This window comes from Rhinatrema bivittatum, chromosome 3, assembly GCF_901001135.1.
Source record: "Rhinatrema bivittatum chromosome 3, aRhiBiv1.1, whole genome shotgun sequence".
NCBI classification, from domain to species: domain Eukaryota; kingdom Metazoa; phylum Chordata; class Amphibia; order Gymnophiona; family Rhinatrematidae; genus Rhinatrema; species Rhinatrema bivittatum.
In genome coordinates, this window is record NC_042617.1 from 114,285,353 (window position 1) to 114,301,362 (window position 16,010).

The following is a 16,010-nucleotide window of genomic DNA, read 5'->3' on the forward strand; positions in this document are numbered from 1 at the left end:
ATAGTAGAAGTCAGTAGAGGTACTCACAAATGATGGTTCCTGGAGAGAGAGAGAGAGAGAGACCTGAGAAGCAGGTCTCATAGTAGTCAGGCAAGTAGGCCCTCCGAGGAGCAGATATCCGGGAACGCAGGGGAGCCCCCAATGAGTGGGTACTAAAAGCGTATATGCCAAGACCAAGTCAGGAACAGGAAGTCCTTGAAGGAGGTGGATTAGGCAAGATGGAACTCCTTGCTAACTCAAGGAAGGCAAGGGCTGGTCAGATTAAATACACTAGCGGATTGACGTCATCGGGAGGGGACGCCCCCCCGAGGTTCCCACCATGACGTGTTGAAAGGAGGCCCTTGCGCTCGCGCGTGCCTAAGTAATTCCAGATCCAAGATGGTGGTTGGCAGTGCCCACACTGTCCTGGGAACGCTGGAGAGGTCGGTGGGGATTTGCAGAGACCACCATTCTTCCCAGACTTGACGGAGCAGGGAAAAAAGAGGTGAGCATGAGAGGTTGCAGCTGTCTGCAACCGACAAGCGTAACAGTACCCTCCTTCTTAGGGCCCCTTCCCGGGGGTTTTGGCTTCCTGGGATGTGACCTGTGGAATTGTTGGATCAGCTCCTTGTCGAGGATGTTGCATGCAGGCTCCCAACTATTTTCCTCAGGACCAAATCCTTCCCAGAAAATAAGATACTCCCATCGTCTGCCGTGTTTTCTCACATCAAGGATGTCTTCTGCCTGATATGTGATGTCTTCTTCGACAGAGAGAGGCTAGGGTTCAGGTGTATTCCTGGAGAATTTTGACAATATGAGTGGCTTCAGAAGGGAAATATGAAAAGCATTATGTATTCTGCGTGCGGGTGGTAGCTTCAAACTACCCAGGCGGTGGAGAACTGAAAAATGTCCTAAGTACCTAGGCGCAAACCGAATTGATGGCAGTTTAAGGTGGATGAAGCGGGTACTAAGCCATACCTTGTCTCTGGGTTGTATCTGCAGAGCGGCTCTGTGATGGGCATCATAGAACTTCTTGGCCTGTTGTCCAGCCTTCTGGAGAAGTCCTTTTGTGTTCCCACATCTGATGTAATTCTTGCACCGATGCCTGGGCTGCAGGAGAAGCTATGGATAATGATACTGGTAGCGGAGGTAACGGCTGACGTCCATAAACTAGTTGAAAAGGTGATGACCCAGTTAAAGCAGACTGATGAGAATTCAGTGCGAATTCTGCACAGGGGAGCAAGTCAGACCAGTCACTTTGTCTGGAATTAACATAGGTCCGGAAAAACTGTTTCAGTGTGTGGTTTATTTTCGCCGTCTGTCTGTTGGCTTGCTGGTGGTAAGCTGATGTAAGATCCAATGAGATGTCAAATTTCTTACACAGAGATCTCCAAAACGTAGCTGTAAACTGAACCCCTCTGTCTGAGAGAATATGCTTAGGCATGCCATGTAGACAGAAGATTTGGCAGAGGAACAACCTTGCTAAGTCCAGTGCAGACGGTAAGCCGGGTAGTGCACAAAATGTACCATTTTGGAAAAGCGGTCAATGGTGACCCAGATGGTACTATTACCGTTGGACAAAGGCAAATCAATGATAAAGTCCGTGGCAATGTGTGTCCACGGTTCACTAGGAGTGGACAGTGGTTGGAGGAGTCCCCAGGGACGACCAACTGGAGGTTTCTGTCTTACACAGGTAGGACATGACTCTACATAGGCCCGTACATCTTCTTTCATAGAAGGCCACCAGTAGTATCTTTGCAAGGTGGTGAGTGTTTTGGACTGTCCAGGGTGGCCTGCAAGCAGAGAGTCATGGTCCCATCTGAGGACTTTCTTCCTGAGTGAGGTACCACTGTCTTTCCAGCTGGAACTGTGTGTGTGGCAGATAGAAGTATCCTAGTAGGGTCAATGATATTTCGTGGTGTGTCCGGGTCATCTTCTGAAACGAAGGAACGGGAGAGTGCGTCTGCCCTGGTATTCTTGTCCACTGGACGATACTTCAATATGAAATCAAATCGATTAAAAAATAGAGACCAACGAGCTTGTCTATGATTCAAGCATTATGCATGACATAAGTATTCAAGATTTTTGTGGTCGGTGTAAAACATTATCTGGTGTTGTGCACCTTCGAGCCATGGGTGCCATTCTTCAAACACCAATTTGATGGCAAGTAGCTCCTTGTCTCCTATCCCATAATTCCACTCGGCAGGAGAGAAACGCCAAGAAAAAAAGCAGCAGGGAAGTAAAGTGTGGGTGTCACTGTGTTGACTAAGGACAGCACCAACTCCGACGTCCGAAGCATCTACCTTGACAATGAATGGTCGTCGGGGATTTGTATGGTGTAAACATGGTTCCTGAACAAACGCTTCTTTAAGTGTTTGAAAAGCATCAACGGCTTCTGTAGACCACTGAGAGGGATTGGCTCCCTTCTGCGTCATGGCTGTAAGAGGCATGGTCAAGGTAGAATAGTGATGAATGAAGGACCTGTAGTAGTTCGTGAATCCGATAAATCTTCGCAGAGCCTTAAGACCCATCCCAAAAGCATCTGGGACTGGTTGAGGCCAGTCCCAGATGCTTTTGGTTTTTTGCAGGTCCATTGGGAATCCCTGACTGGATACCACATAGCCAAGAAAGGGAATGGATTCCTGATGGAAAGAACATTTCTCTAATTTGGCATATAGGCGATTAGTCTTTGGAGGACGTTGGTGACATCTACTTGATGGCTCTGTAGATTTTGAGAGAAAACTAGTATATCATCGAGATATACTACTACTACTACTACGCAGCTGTACAACATGTCCCTGAAGATTTCATTCATCATGTTTTGAAATACAGCTGGGGCATTGCAAAGGCTGAAGGGCATAACTAAATATTCAAAATGGCTGTCGCGAGTATTAAATGCTGTTTTCCATTTATCGCCCTGGCATATTTAGACCAAGTTGTATGCCCCTCTGAGGTCCAGCTTTGTGAATATTTTGGCCCCTTGGAGCCGATCAAAGAGTTCAGAGATCAGTGGCAATGGATAGCGGTCCTTCAAGGTGATCTCATTCACGCCACGGTAGTCTATACATGGGTGAAGGGATCCATCCTTCTTTCCCACAAAAAAGAATCCAGCTCTGGCTGGAGATTTAGAAGTCTGAATGAAACCCTTCGCCAAGTTCTTTTGAATATAGGCCAACATAGCCTGGGTTTCAGACAGAGAAAGTGGGTACACCTTTCCTCTTGGAGGTTCAGAATTAGGTACCAAGTTGATGGTGCAGTCAAAGGTTTGGTGAGGTGGCAGAGTATCTGCTGCCTACTTAGAGAACATGTCTTGATAGGATGAATATTGCTGAGGTAGGCCCGTTATTAGGCACAGCATGGGAGTGACTACTTGTAGGCATTTTCCATGGCAGTCCCTTCCCCATTGGGATAGTTCCAAAGTGTTCCAATCAAACTAGGGAGAGTGCACCTGTAACCAAGGTATCCTAAGCACTACCGGGTGTATAGCTTTATCCAAGACCAGGAAGGAGATGGTCTCCGAGTGAAGCAACCCTGTGTGGACATGAATAGTTGAGTAAAATAAGTAACCTCATCAGGAAGTGGCTCGCCATGTATGGATGATAGCAGCAGTGGTGTAGATGTCCAGACAGTGGGGATCTATAGTAATTCTACAAGTTGCCTGAGTATAAAATTTCCCCTAGCACCGGAGTCTACTAAGGCTAAGGTTTGGAATTTGAGAGTATTCAAAATGATGGAGACTGGAAGAGTCAGTGGAGAAGAAGGAGAAGTTAGACCAGGGAGGAGTCCTCCGGCGGATCCTAGGTCTGCGAGTTTCCCAGACAGATAGGACAGGAGGGGACTATATGGTCTGGTTGCCCACAGTACATGCAGAGGCCTAAACTTTTATGATAATGCCTCTCCATGGCTGTTATTTAGCTGCGGCCTAGTTGCATAGGATCTTCTTCCTCGATACTGGATAAGGCGGCAGTCTATGTAACCGGTGCATGACAAGAGCGTGAAACTCCTGGTATTATCTTCTTAGGACCCTTTACCTCTTGTGAACGCTCATGCAGACGATGATTAATTCATCCAGCAAGATCAATAAGGGAGTCCAGGGTATCAGGGAGCTCACGGGCTGCTAATTCGTCTTTGATGCGATAGTTAATACTTTCCAGAAAAATAGTCTGCAGGCAACCCAGGCACCAAAGTAACTCAGAAGACAAGGTTTTAAACTCAATAACATAATCAGTCAGATGTTTGGTACCTTGTTGAAGGTGTCGTCAAACATAGAACAAAATAGGGTGAGAAGAAAACCCGTCAAATCACTGAGGATTGGATCATTACGCTCCCAGAGAGGAGAAGCCTATGCCAGGATTTTCCTGTCTAAAAGAGACAGGATGTACGTAGTCTTGGACACTACGTCTGGGAAATAGGTATGGTGTAAGGAGAAGTGCATACAGCTCTGGTTCAGGAAGCCTCTGCATAATAGGGGATCACCTGTAAAATGAGTGGGTGCAGGCAAGGGCACAGAAATTCTTACAGGTCTAGAAGGTGAAGAGGCAATAGCCTTGTCAGGCAGAGATGCAGCGTTCAGTAGAGAACTTAGCTGATTGAAGGCATTGGCCAGGGTCTCTAATGTCCTTTGCTGTTCCTCCAGATGCTGGGCCAGGCCAGGGATGGCCTGGAGGGCTGAGAGATGAGCCGGGTCTATGGAGTTAGCAATCTGTTATGTTTTTGTGGGAATGTGAACCCTGGGCTGAGATGAGAGATGTCTCCGCCCACAGGGAGGAGCCCTGTGAACCTCACCGTCAGCAGGCGTAGTCTCAGTGGCATGGGACACAGCTAGAAGAAGAGACTTTATTAGGTAGGAAGGAAAAGATAATGTCCACAGAGTAGGAGATATAATAGCACAGTCCTGAGCGGAGCGGGGTATACTGAGGATATCTGTTCTGTAGATGTTGAATAACTGGTAGAGATACCAGAACCCAGAAGTGGATCTCATAGTTGATGTGTCGATACTCTGCAGTGATGGAAAGCTGAATAGCTTCTACTGAAGAAGGCGATAGTGGTCCGAGGCTCAGGGTACACCATGGGAAATCCTCAATACAGTTTGTATAGTAAAAGTCAGTAGAGGTACTCAAAAATGATGGTTCCTGGAGAGAGAGAGAGAAAGAGAGAGAGACCTGAGAAGCAGGTCTCATAGTATTCAGGCAGCTGGCCCTCCAAGGAGCTGATAGCTGGGAACGCAGGGAAGCCCCAGAGAGGCAGATACTCAAAGCGTATATGCCAAGACCAAGTCAGGAACAGGAAATCCTTGAAGGAGGTGGATTAGGCAAGACAGAACTCCTTGCTAACTCAAGGAAGGCAAGGGTTGGTCAGATTAAATACACTTGCGGATTGACGTCATCGAGAGGGGACGCCCCCGATGTTCCCGCCATGACGTGTTGAAAGGAGGCCCTTGCGCGTGCGCCTAAGTAATTCCAGATCCAAGATGGCGGTCGGCAGCGCCCATGCTGTCCTGGGGAAAGCCGGAGAGGTTGGCGGGGATTAGCAGAGACCGCCATTCTTCCCAGACTTGACGGAGCAGGGAAAGAAGAGGTGAGCATGAGAGATCACAGCCATCTGTGACTGACCGGCATAACAACAGTATTCCCTTCATGAAGCCTTAATGAGGTGAAACTTAGGCCTATGTTGGAATGGACCTTAGAATACCTAGAAATATTAAATGTACACAAGAAAATGTTTGCAGTACTTTGATTAAGGACAATATCAAAAAGTACTAAGTGTAATGTATTGGAACAATATTGTTGTAACTATGATATATGGATATGTTGATTTTTAATGTTGGATGCAGTATTAGTGGAAAATGTGTGGTGTGAAGGGTTTTTAAGAGGTGCTGGTCTAATGGCATGTGCAATATATTTGTACAAGATTTATAAATTAATGTTGAATTGTTATTTATTATACTATGGATATGCAATTTTATATATATATATATATATATATATATATATATATATATATATATATATATATATATATATATATATATATATATATATATATATATATATAAATGCTAAACATTTAACTGTTTGTGTATTATTTATGAAACACTACATTTTGCAGGACACAAATGTTACCAATGTCTTCATTTTGATTGGAAGATTTCTTTCCATGTGATTTACATCTGCTTAGCAGTGCATTCTCATTCTACCTTGATATCTAAAATGCTTTTGAAGGGTTTTGGCCTGTTTGACTTTAATGCCTCATTCATTTTCTGTATCACACTTCAGGCTTGTGAAGCTTTTTTCTTGTTTTTTTATTCAACCAGATCCATTTTCTTAAATATAAATTAAGTTACCAAGTTAAGTTAACATTCCCTGGCAGAGGGACATAATTAAATTGTGTGGGATCATGATTTGTAATGACTCTACAATTGTGTGGGACCACAGACCATGGTGTTCCATACAAGTGATCAGAAGGAGTCAGACAGTCTTTGAAGTGGGCGATTGTATTAAAAAAATGTAGTACACTGTACCAAAATATTTGCTTTGCATGAAGTTAACCATTTCATTCCTGTATCATCATGTTTTCAACATCATAATAAATGTTATGGCAGACTTACAGCCGATTCCGCATATTAAATAGAATTAAACATTTGTATTATATATATATATATATATACATATATATATATATATATATATAATTTATCATTTTATACATAGAGATGTATAGCTATATCCATCTATCTATCTATCTATATATATATATATATAATTTATGCTGTTTAATGTGCTTATGTTTTCTATTTGTTTAATGACTGGATGTTTCTACTTTTTCCTTCCAAATAATACCCCACTAAATTCTTGACTAATAGGTTCTGACACTTCCACAGGACTCACTATTTTCAGTGGCTTCGTATGGTTTCGATTTAATCAAGAGAAAGATGAAAGTGGGTGTGTGCTACTTTCAACTCCTTGGCTATTTCACCATCCATCTTGGTCAATGTGCAGTTGCCTGGGACACTGCATTAATGATAGCTGTCAAAATAATAGTCTGTGGGTTAGAGGTCAAGAAAAATATGTAAAAGACTTCAGGGTGAACCAGATGATAAAGTAACTCATTTAGGCTATTAAATGCTGGAATAGCATGGGCTTGATGTGTTCAGGGGTAAGTAGAAGCAAGAAGAGTAAACGGGGACATCTTCAAGTAGTTTACTCTTGTTTAAAGATGAAAAAAGCTGATAATAGCATTACCAAACAAGCACACTAAAGGCAATTTTCTTAATTACAGTGCTGACCTAGCAGTGAACAGAAAAGGGTCTCGTTACTGGAATGAGAGCTTTTACTTTCAAACAATATTAACCCTTCTTAGTATATCTTAATTATGATTATTCCTAGAAGTGCTACAGCTGTCTGCTTTTTACATTCTCTTTTATGCATTCAGATTGGCTAAGAGACTATGTTCTTGCAAATAACAGCAGAGGGATTTTATCTCATTTGATGAAACTTTTCAGTAGGTTAAAAAATAAAACAGGGCAAAAGCTGGAAATATTCCAAGGGAACATGCTTGAATGGTTAAGGATTATTGTTACAAAACTACATGCAATATAGAAATCTTAATAACAATATATTTTCCTTGGAGTACATTGATATCCATGATAATGGAATAATGTCACATGATCACAAGCATGAAGCAGATAATTCTAAAACATGAAAAATAATGTTATATCCCTAGAAAATCACACAAAAACAGAGATAATATATAACCAACAATGAGGTAAGTAACACCACTAATATCTTAGGCCTAGATTCATCATTTTGTGATAATTTTCCAGTACCACATTGCATGGCTATTTTACTGTGCCTGTGATATTTTATTTTGGAAGAGAGAGAGAGAGGGGAGGGGGGCATAAAACAGTTAACTATTTATACCACTGTATGATGGGGCACTAATAGCTCAAGGTGGGGTTTGTGGGGGGTGGCGTGGGTTCTAGGGCAATTTTACATGCACAATCATACATACGAACAGCACAGATACCACAGTGAAGATTCAATGTGATTTGAAGTGATGAAAGGTGAAAGAATAGTAGAATTGTACCATGTACTCCCTACCTACATAGTAGTGATGGCAGAAAAGGACCAACTAGTCCATCCAGTCTGCCCAGCAAGCTTAAGGTAGTAACTGCCACTCTGTGCAGGTTATGCTAGGTTAAACAAAATATGAACATTAAGGGGAATACATAATAAAATATAATAAAACATGAGAACATAGAAGATATGAACATAAGATACGCCATACTAGGTCAGTCCAAGGGTCCAACCAACAGTGGCTAACCAAGTCCCAAATACCTGGCAAGTACCCAAACATTGAGGGGTAAATTTTCAAAACCTTATGCGCGTAAATCCTGGGCTTACGCGTGCTGGGCCAATGTTCAAAGGCCCGGCCCACGCGTAAATCCCTGGGACGCGTGTAAGTCCAGGGGCAGGGTGGGGCGTGGATAGAGGTTCCCGGCACAGCGTCTTTTTGCCGCTATGCCGGGGGATCGCGTGCTGGCAGGGTGCCGGCGCGTGCAACTTGCTCCTGCCCCAAGGCAGGAGCAAATGGTAAGACATGGATTTGGGGGGGGGGGGGGGGGGGTGTTAGGATAGGGCTAAGGAGTGGAAAGGTTAGAGGAAGGAGTAGGAAGATTAGTATAGGGGGTAGGGACGTTCCCTCCCAGGCCGCTCCTAAATTAGAGTGGACTGGGATGGAACTGCGGAAGACTGCGGGCGTCGGCGTGTGCAGGTTGCACAAATATACACCCCCTTGCTTGCGCCAATCCCTGATTTTATAACATGTGCACACCGGTGCGCGCATATTATAAAATTGCGTGTGTATGTGCGCTCGCCGGGTAGCGCGCGCACATGGACATTCACATGCAAGTTTTTAAAATCTACCCCTAAATGAATAGATCCCAAGCTTATTTATTAATAGCAGTTTATGGGCTTCTGCTCTAGGAATTTATCCAAAACCATTTTAAACCCAGTTACACTAACTTCCCTAACCACATCCTCTGGCAATGTATTCCAGAGCTTGATTATGCATTGAGTGAAAAATAATTTTCTCTGATGTTACTGTCTTGCTTATCTGTGGCAGATGGCAGTCAGGGGGAATCTGATAGTTGCTGCCCAAGGGGATTCAACAGCTCACATACAGTGAATAATATTTGAAGTTAGTTTAATAAAGCTGAGGCCTTTATACACAGATAATTTATGCATCTGTGTTTCCTTAAACTGAGTTTGTTAGTCAGTATGGGGATGGAGTTCAAGGGAAGCAGAGGGAGGGGTGACATCCCAGCTGCCAATGTTAATGTCTGTGGCATTAATGTATGACTGTAAAGTAAATGAACCAATTGCGGAGGGATAAATACCTGAGTCTAATAAATCACAAGATCACATTATATAAAGAGATCTGTCTTTTTCAAAATGAATGTAGTCTTTTAATAAGTAGAAAATACACTCACATACACATATAAATATTACACACATTTAATCCACAAATATAAACATTACACTCCTGTTGCCTCTGTTATCATCCATGCAAAATGACATAATCAGTACATAACTGTTGCAATGGAGGTGGACCCTTGGGGCCAGATTTTCAAACCTACGCACAGGCGTAGATTTGTGCGTGCAACCCGGCGCGCACAAATCTACGCCCAATTTTATAACATGCGCACTTGTGCACCTTGCATGCGCTGAGCTCTAGGGGAGCTCCAATGGCTTTCCCCATTCCGTCCTAGGCTGCTTCGAAATCGGAGCGGCCTCGGAGGGAACTTTCCTTCCCCCCCCTCCACCTTCCCCTATCTAACCCGCCCCCCAGCCCTACCTAAATCCCCCCTACCTTTATTATTTAAATTGGCCGTGCCCCCACCCGCCCCAGACCGCCTACGCCCCGCCCCTTTTTTTGAGCCCCGGGACATACGCGCATCGCCGAGCCTATGCAAAATAGGCTCGGCGCACGCAGGAGGGGTTTAAAAGGGTTACGCGCATATATTATGCGCGTAATCCTTTTAAAATCCATCCATTGGCCTGGTGCAGGATTGGTACGGCCCTCTGGTCGGACCCAGAGAGCGCCTTCCACCAGGAGGTGGAGCATACGAGGAGACAGAGGCTAGCTGGAGCTTCGCCAATAACTGTCTGGGGTTTCTGCAGGTTGAGCCGTTGGGTACCCAGAACGCCTGGACTTAGGTAGGCCTCGGATGGTGTCCCAGAGAGGTGGCGGAGGGGTGTGCCCACCATGAGCAAGGGTGCGTGGCTGATGCAGAGAGGATGGACCAGATCCAAACTGGAAGCTCCAGAGACCTCAGGGAGGTAACAGTTTAGGAAGGGTCTCCGGGCGAGACAGGCAGCACCTGCGGGCCTAGTCAGGTGAAGCCCACACTTGGAATCCAAGCAGGTTGGTCTGGTAGTGACGATAGGCCAGAAGAGAGTGTCCTAGTGAAGTGCAAGGGTCAAAGCCAGAGTACCCATCCAGAAGTGGTCAGCCAATGCAGGGGTTAATACCAAGGTCAGTCTGAGCGTAGTCAAGGAAAGTGAGAGTCAGTTCCAGGCAGCAGATGAAGAGAGTAGTAGCGCACTAACAAAAACTAACAAAAAGTAACAAAATCAAACCGTTTTTGTTAGTGCGTAGTAACCCAAAAAACAATTTTTTGCGAAAAAAAAAACCCAAACAGCAAAAAAACGACATTTCCTGCGGCAGCCAAAAAATGAAGAATGACACGAACACAAAAAACGTTTCACATCTCTATTGGTTAAGTACCCATTTTCTTTGTTTCAAATTGCCTTCAGTTCAATTTGTACCTCAGTATACAGGACCATTTCCTATACTACGTCACCTGGGTCCAGTCACATACAGCTTGCAGTTACCATCATCACTAAAAATCTACAATACCTTCCAAATCTCCCTGCTGAAACCGCTATTCTTGTCCAAGTTTTCCAAGAAGACACCTGAACCACAGCCCCTCTCTGCGGAGGAAGACAGAACCTACCAAGTAGATGACATCTTAGATGTGCGGAGACATGGGAGGCGATGGGAATATCTTATTTCCTAGGAAGGATTCGGACCAGAGGAAAACAGCTGGGAACCCACAGGTAATATTCTGGACAAAGATCTAATCAGGCAATTCCATCTGGCTCACCCCAGGAAGCCGAAACCCCCGGGGACGGGCCCTAAGAAGGGGGGTACTGTTGTGCCTGTAGGTCACAGTTGGCTGCAACCTCTCATACTCACCTCTTTTTTCCCTGCACCATCAATCATTGGGAGAATGGCGGCTTCCGCCAACCAACGCCGACTTCCCCGGCATCCCCGGGACAGCGTGGGCACTGCCGACCGCCATCTTACTGCAGGCATTACTTAGGCGCGCACGCACTTAGGGCCTCCTTATGTATACGTCATGATGGGAATCTCAGGGGCCTACCCTCCCGATGACATCAGCACCGCTAGTGTACTTATAACCGACTGGCCCATTGCTAAGACGAGTTAGCAAGGAGTTCTCTCGCTTGTTAAATTCACTCTAACTTGGATCTTCTGTTCCAGACTCTCCTCCTGGCATATGGAAGCTCTGAGTACCTGCTCCTCGGGGGCTCTTCCGTGTCTTGGCTATCCGCTCCTCGGAGGGTCCTCCTGCTTAAGGACTTCCTGTCCCGCTCCTCGGGTATATCTGCTGGGACTTGCTTGTGTGAGTACATTCTCCAACTTCTATCTACCTCACTGAAGATTTCATGGCGTACCCCATCCTTCAGGCCACTACCATTCTTCAGTCTGTCTACCCTACTCATCCTGTGCCTCAGGATATTGCTTCATCTTTACTAAGTCTACGGCCTAGTTCCTGTATCACAGACCTCTGCCTCTTTGGCATCTATAGTACAGTTTCCTCAGCATACCCCACGCTGCAGGCCACTACAGGATCTGCACTCAGAGGTGTTTTCATCAGCCTGCAGGAATCTCCTGGTGTACCCCGCACTGTGGACCACTACCGGAGCTTGTATCTACATTACCAACTTGACTACTGTATTTGCTCAAAGATCACCTCACTCGTCGTATTTCTTTCCAGATCATTTATAAATATATTGAAAAGTAAGGGTCCCAATACAGATCCCTGAGGCACTCCACTGCCCACTCCCTTCCACTGAGAAAATTGTCCATTTAATCCTACTCTCTGTTTCCTGTCTTTTAGCCAGTTTATAATCCATAAAAGGACATCGCCACCTATACCATGACTTTTTACTTTTCCTAGAAGCCTCTCATGAGGAACTTTGTCAAACGCCTTCTGAAAATCCAAGTACACTACATCTACTGGTTCACTTTATCCATCCAGTGCTCCTACCATGTGACAGGGGCCGGCCAATGGCACGGATTCCCTGTCACATGGTAAGGGCAAAGGGCCATCGGCGCCATTTTTATTAACACAGCCGATGGCCCGAGAGTGGGAGATCGCTCCCCGCGCCCCCACTGGACCACCAGGTAATTGTAAAGCAGTTTTTGGGGGTTCGGGAGGGTGGGGGAGGGTTTTTTTGTTATCAGTTCGGGCAGAGCCGATAAAAAAAAAATCGAGCCGGAAGATCAAAATTTTAAGATTTTGAATCGGAACCGGAACCGATCAGATTCCGGTTCCGATTCACATCTCTACTGCTGAGTGACTATCGGCTTTCTCCTTTGTTCTTGTTTAAAAGCTACTCTATCTCCTTTTTAAAGGTTAGCGCCAGCAGTCTGGTTCCACCCTGGTTAAGGTGGAGCCCATCCCTTCGGAAGAGACTCCCCTTTCCCCAAAAGGTTCCCCAGTTCCTAAAAAAACTGAATCCCTCTTCTTTGCACCATCATCTCATCCACGCATTGAGACTCCGAAGCTCTGCCTGCCTCTGGTGACATGCGCGTGGAACAGGGAGCATGTCAGAGAATGCTACCCTGGAGGTTCTGGATTTAAGCTTTCTACCTAAGAGCCTAAATTTCGCTTCTAGAACCTCCCTCCCACATTTTCCTATGCCGTTAGTGCCCACATGTACCACGACAGCCGGCTCCTCCCCAGCGCTGTCTAAAATCCTATCTAGGTGATGCGTGAGGTCCGCCACCTTTGCACCAGGTAGGCATGTTACCAGGTGATCCTCTGCCCACCAGCCACCCAGCTGTCCTCATTCCTAATAATCGAATCACCAACTATGACGGCTGACCTAACCATTCCCTCCTGGGCAGTAGGCCTTGGGGAGATATCCTCGGTGCGAAAGGACAATGCATCACCTGGAGAGCAGGTCCTTGCTACAGGATCCTTTCCTGCTGCATCAGGTTGATGCTCTCCAATCATGAGATCTTCTTCCTCCAAGGCAGCACCAGGGCTGCCAGTCTGAAGCTGGGAGTTGGCTACTATGTCCCTGAAGGTCTCATCTATTTACCTCTCTGTCTGCCTCAGCTCCTCCAGGTCTGCCACTCTAGCCTCCAGAGATCGGACTCATTCTCTGAGAAGCAGGAGCTCTTTGCATCGCATGCACATGTACAATTTATCACCAGCGGGTAAAAAATCATACACGTGACACTCGATGCAAAAGACTGGGAAGCCCCCCTCTTGCTGCTGGACTGCTGCCTTCATCTCAAATTTGTTCAGTTCCTATTTAAGTTTTAGGTTGCTATGGGAGTAGGAATGTGTCTAATTAATATCCTTTAAATGTATTAGTGAATTCACTATGGGGTAGATTTTCAAAGTGTTGCGCATAAGATACGCACGCAACCCCAGAAAACCTACCCCTGCCTCCCCCTGCGCGCGCCAAGCCTATCTTGCATAGGCTTGGCGGCGCGCGCAAGCCCCGGGACATACCTATGTCCCGGGGCTTGCAAAAAGGAGCGGGGCGTGGGCGGTCCGGGGGCAGGGCGTGGCATGGCCTGAGCCTCCAGGCACAGCAGCCATTTGCCGCTGTGCCCGGGATCGTGGGCCGGCCGTCGGCCGGTGTGCGTAAATTACGCATGCCAGGAGGTAGGCGTAACTTCTTCAACAAAGGTAAGGGGGGTTCTAGGTAGGGCTGGGGGGGCAGGTTAGGTAGGGGAAGGGAGGGGAAGGTGCAGGGGGGGGCGGAGGGAACAGAGGCAGGATGTGCGTCTCGGCGCGCGCAAGTTGCACAATCGTGCACCCCCTTGCGCGCTCCGACCCTGGATTTTATAACATGCGCATAGCTGTGCGCGCATGTTATAAAATCGGGCGTAGATTTGTTCACGCCAGGTTGCGCAAACAAATCTGCGCCCGCACGCAGGTTTTAAAACCTGCCCCATATGTCTAGTAGCGGCCTACACGGGAATGATCAAACTTTCAATAAGGTGTTTTTTTTTTTTAAAGTGGCACCTGCCTATAAATTAAAGGATGAGCTAGGGGTGGGTGGGCGAGGGTTGGGAAATACAAACAGTCTAACTTCAGTTAGTCAGCCAGAGTGACTCACTGCTCTTTTGATTAACAAATGTTGGTACCTAATCAAACCAAATCACACTACCTCAACACCTTCCCAAGGTGAGTAACTGAACTTTTCAACCTTTTTACTTAGGTATACTTAGGATTCCTTCTTCTTGGAATTCCAAAGATCATGCTGCCAACTATACAAAGGGCTAGATTTTAAAAGCCCTGCACGTGTAAATCCTCCCGGATTTACGCACGCAGGGCACTCGCGCGCCAGCGTGCCTATTTTGTATAGGCTGCCGGTGCGCGCAAAGCCCCGGGACGCGCGTAAGTCCCAGGGCTTCGTAAAAGGGGTGGGAGGGGGCATGTCCGGGGGTGTGTCCGGGGTCAGGGGGCGGTCCGGGGCAGGTCCGGGGGCATGGTGACGGTTCGGGGGTGGGCCGTCTCGAGTCCCCCGGCATTGCGGCCTGTGCCGGGGGATGCGAGGCGGCGCGGGCAAGTTACGCCTGCTTCAAGCAGGCGTAACTTGCCCAACAAAGGTAAGGGGGGGATTTAGGTAGGGCCAGGGAGTGGGTTAGGTAGGGGAAGGGAGGGGAAGGTGGGGGGTCACGGAAGGAAAGGCTGCGCGGCAGTTGCGCGGCAGTTGCGCGAACAAAAGTACTCACGCGCGTACTTTTTAAAGATCTACCTCAAAGATGTTATTGCATTTCCTGGAGCTACTTTTCTTTATTTCACAAAAAGAACTCAACACTTTAGAACCCTTCTCTTCAAGGACAGGCCTTTTTCTCTCTCCCCAATTGATGTTTTTTCTCACACAAGGACAGCTTCAGATTTCGCTTTCTCTTTCCAACTGGGTAAATCAAACTACTGAAACTTTTCCAAAAAGGGTTCTACACTTTACCTACTGACAGAAAATAAAAAATGCACTCACTATGCTGCAGCCTTTTCTATACTAAAAATACATTTATCTTTTACCAAGGCAAATTCTTCTGTAGCAAGAACAAAGGGTCTCTACATTAAATCAATAGTATGGTGCCCTCCCTTGTTGATATAGTTAAATGTGAGTATGATTGCTGGATTGGAGTGTAAGAGAAAGTCTGCATATGTACAGTGTATATACTGATACAGTATGTTTGGGAGAGAGAGGGTGAGAAAGAGGTATACTTGAAAGTGAGAATGTTAAATTACTTATATAGTAGGTAGGGCCTGATGAATTGCTTTAAAAGAAAATAAGAAACATTATGTGCTGCAGAGAAAGAGAGACTGTCTTTAAATGGGATTTTTGCTATAAAAAGTGCAGCCAGCATTTTCTTATTACAAATACAGCTTTTGTCATCTTTCCCTTATTAAGTAAGATTTGAGTAGAGAAGAAAAATGCAGTAGAAGAAAATAATAACAAAAGTCAATATTTAAAGACCTTGTCCGGCTAACTATTTCCAATTGAGCGGATGCATTTTGTACAACTCATTGTGCATACAGAATTCATCCAGATAAAAAGAGATGCTGCTGGAGGCCCCGAGGGGTAGGACTCAGTTTTCGCTAGAGAGCACAGACATTCAACACTGTCCATCTAAAGTTATGCATGTAAATCTAATCAGAAAAATACTTGTTCTAAAGTCATCCAGGTAAA